Here is a 4146-nt window from a genome sequence, read left to right as displayed (position 1 = left end):
GGATTCTCCCTTCAAGAGAACCTGCTGCAGAGAGAATGGTTGACCAAAAAACTGCCACAAATTCAGATCCGCTGTGGTGCTTTGCAAAGGCCATTTTCCCTCTGGAAAGTCTCCAGCAAATAAGTGAGCATAGTGGAGGTACCAGAGTCAGGCCATTTCTTCTCAATTCTGGACTTCTCTACCAAGTAATCTTTGCTCAGGGAATCCCATTAGGCATGACCAAGACTTTCTTTAATGTACTCTGAATCTTTTTCAACCCGCTAATTCCTTCTTCCCTCTTTTCCTTCACAGATGTCAGTCCTGCATTGCAGACTGAAGGTTCTTCGTACCTATTCCTGCTCCCTCTTTATTTTTTAATTATTCAAAGATATTTTCCAGAATTAATCTCTTGTATAATTAGTTCTCTCTTGGAATCTCTTAGCAGAAGATCAAAAGTGACATATTGTGTAATGCAACAAACACTGAAACCATTTTGAACTGTTTCAGAAGTGCCATGCTTTTTCATGGTACTATGCCTTTATATACCTATTATCTCGTGTTTTTGGCATGTGTCTACCTCTTGCCTTTCTTCTCTGCTTGATAAACCATTAGAAACAAAAATGTCACTGGGGATTTAGTGAAAGCAGATTCAGGGGAATACTTTAGCAATAAGCTAGATTGCATTTCATTTTAGTTATAATAAATGACTGGAAGATTATCTGTACAGAGAGTGAGTATATCGAACTCTGCCAACATGTTTGATTTTTAAGGACAGGAAGAAGGAGTAACTATAGGAAAATGTCAAGTTATTAAATTAAATATAAGGGATAAAGATGGGATAACTGACGGAGGAAGTTTGATTAGAATGAAGGAAAAGATGGGCTTTAGAACTGAGATAAAACTATTGACTTTATGCATTAGAATATGATATTTTTTCATGTTATATAAAGTAAGAAAGCAAGAATGATATGGGTTTTGATAAATTAGTGAAAAAGTGAAATTTGAAGGAACTTAAATCTGATGTTGTCTATGTTCCTGGTCCAGGCCTGGCTTCACAAGGGTGAAACCAATTGAGTAGCATGGTTAAGGTTGCTATATTGAAATTCTTAACAATTTTATCTTTGAATTTATGTTACATTTTAAGCTTGAGATTTCAGCTCAAGTGTAGCCTGGTCTCTTGTCAACCTTACCACCTCCCTAGGATGAGTTCTAAGCTGCCAGCTTTCTGCCCCTGCTTCCATAGGTTTCAGGTGTCCTCCTCCCTCCTGACTATATCTTTCAACCACTGTCATCATCTGCCTTAGACAGTGATCAGGCTGCATTGCCTTTCAACCCTGGCAGAGGACTGGATAGGATCATAGATACATTTGTAGTTGAGTTCATAGTCACAATACTTTTGGACAGGGCAAGACAGAGGTCATCCTTCCCATAGTCTGGCAGTGCTATGGCACAATGAGCAAGTGGTAGGCCTCTTGCCTTTCTGTGTACCAAACATCTTATCGTGTGAAACTTGCAATGCCTTGGGGGTTCGCTATTCACATTGGGTGGGAGCTGCAGGCTGTGAAAAGAGAAAGAGAGATTGACTTCCCCACTCCTTACATGCATTTCCAATTTTCACTGTGTCCTGAAAAGTATATAGCCAGTTCTAAATTGGTGAAATAAGAAGTGATATTATTTTATGAGAATGAGGGACAAAGTGGTAGAATAGGGAGTCTCAGGAAAGTGTCTATGGTCTATGGTAGCTTCTGTGCATGTTAGATAGAAGGTACTTTGTTGATTATATTAAATGATGCTTCAGTCACGATACCCCGGATCTTTCCTTAGAATAAAACAACATCAGTCCACAAAGTTTTTAGAGTAACCTAAGAAACAATCACAAATGTGACTGAATTGTTAGTTGATCTTGTTTCTAAAACCTAACTCTCTAAGTGTTGTCTCAAAATGAACTATGCGAATTATGTTTCCATGTTAGTTAGATGTCCAGTTTAATCATGGGTTGGAACCCAATACTCTCATTTACCTCCACGAATATCCCATCCTGCAAGCACAGCAAGGATGACGTGAATAGACTCTGCTGGGTCTGCGCCTGCCACCTGTGCAGGGGCCAGCAAGACCCCTAGAAGCAGTTCATATGTGACGAATGTGACATGACCTTCCACATCTACTGCCTGCGCCCGCCCCTCAGCAGCATTCCCAGCGAGGAGGAGTGGTACTGCCCAAGTGCAGGAACCACACCAGCAAGGTGGTGCTGGCGGAAGAGAGGCTGAGAGAGAGCAAGAAGGCGTAGATGGCCTCAGCCACGTTGTCCTCAAAGCGGGGCTGGGGCAAGGGCATTGCGTGTGTGGGCCCCACCAAAGAGTGCACCATCGCCCCGTCCAACCACTACGGATCCATCCCAGGGATCCCCGTGGGCACCATGTGGCGGTTCTGAGTCCAGGTCAGCTAGTCTGGGGTTCATCGGCCCCACGTGGCTGGCATTCACGGCCAGAGCAACTACGGGTCGTACTCCCTGGTCCTGGACAGGGGCAAAAAGGACGATGGGGACAAGGAGAATTTTTTCAGATACACGGGTAGTGATGGTTGAGATCTTTCTTGCAACAAGAGGACCGCGGAACACTCTTGTGATCAGAAACTCACCAACACCAACAGGGCTCTGGCTCTCAACTGCTTTACTCTCATTAATGACCAAGAAGGGGTTGACGCCAAGGACTGGCAGTCGGGAAAGCCTGCTATGGTAGTGTGCAGCATCAAGGGTGGTAAGAACAGAAAGTACGCCCCCACCAAGGGCAACCGCTATGACTGCATCTAGCAGGTGGTGAAGTAGTGGCCCGAGAAGGGGAAGTCCAGGTTTCTCCCGTGGCGCTACCTCCTGCAGAGGGACGACGAGGAGTCTGGCCCCTGGACGAAGGAGGGGAAGGAATGGATCAAGAAGCTGGGGCTGACTATGCAGTATCCAGAAGGCCACCTGGAAGCCCTGGTCAACCGAGAGCGGGAGAAGAACAGCAAGAGGGAGGAGGAGGAGCAGCAGGAGGAGGGCTTCGCAGGCCCCAGGGCAAGCAAGGGAAAGTGGAAGCAGAAGTAGGCAGGAGGTGGCCAGAGCAGGGCCGCATCTCCTCACCAGACATCCAAGAAAACTGGAGCCCTACAGCCTCAGGGCCCAGCAGAGCTGCCTCATCAGGGAGGACAAGAGCAATGCCAAACTGTGAAATGAGGTCCTAGCTTCGGTCGAAGGCCGGCCAGCGAGCAGCAGCCCGTTTCAGATGTTCCTGAATAAAGTGGAGGAGACGCTCCAATGTATCTGCTGTCAGGAACTGGTGTTCCGGCCCATTGCAACAGTGTGCCAGCGCAAGATATGCAAGGACTGCCTGGATAGATCCTTCTGGGCACAGGTGCTCAGCTGCCCTGCCTGTCGCTATGACCTGGGCTGGAGCTATGCCATGCAGGTGAACCAGCCCCTGCAGACCATCCTCAACCAGCTCTTGCCTGGCTACGGCAATGGCCGGTGATCTCCAAGCACTTCTCCACAGGCGTTTCGCTTAAAACGTGTGGGAGGGCTCTTTCATCGGCCCTGATGTTGTTCTTAGTGGGCTTAACTTAAACATGTAGTGTTTCCTACCTTCCCTAAAAAGGTTTGTTTTCCTTTTTTTATTTTTAATTTTCCAATCTATACATTTTCACACATTTTCAGGAATTTATGTATTCTGGCTAAAAGTTGGACTTCTCAGTATTTTTTTTTTTTTTTTGTAAACATAAAAGTCTGCAATTTCTTGACAAAACATAAGATTTTTTTTGACAATTTTTATTCTATAAACTATGCTTTGATTTCTTTTTTTTCTTTTTCTTTTTCTTTTTTATTATACTTTAAGTTCTAGGGTACATGTGCACAACATGCAGGTTTGTTACATACCTATACATGTGCCATGTTGGTGTGCTGCACCCATTAACTCGTCATTTACATTAGGTATATCTCCTAATGCTATCCCTCCCCCCTCCCCCCAAGCCACAACAGGCCCAGGTGTGTGACGTTCCCCTTCCTGTGTCCAAATGTTCTCATTGTTCGATTCCCACCTATGAGTGAGAACATGTGGTGTTTGGTTTTCTGTTCTTGCGATAGTTTGCTGAGAATGATGGTTTCCAGCTGCATCTATGTCCCTACAAAGGACATGA

General features: G+C 45.3%; 1 pseudogene; it reads left to right on the top strand.

The window, feature by feature from the left end:
• The first annotated feature begins 2251 nt into the window (after window positions 1–2251).
• On the top strand, window positions 2252–3525 carry LOC100428795 (E3 ubiquitin-protein ligase UHRF1 pseudogene; annotated as a pseudogene).
• The last annotated feature ends 621 nt before the right edge of the window (window positions 3526–4146 follow it).

This window comes from Macaca mulatta, chromosome X (assembly GCF_049350105.2).
Source record: "Macaca mulatta isolate MMU2019108-1 chromosome X, T2T-MMU8v2.0, whole genome shotgun sequence".
Lineage (NCBI taxonomy): Eukaryota > Metazoa > Chordata > Mammalia > Primates > Cercopithecidae > Macaca > Macaca mulatta.
The sequence above is the reverse complement of the archived record's forward strand: the minus strand, read 5'-3'. Positions and strand labels throughout refer to the sequence as shown.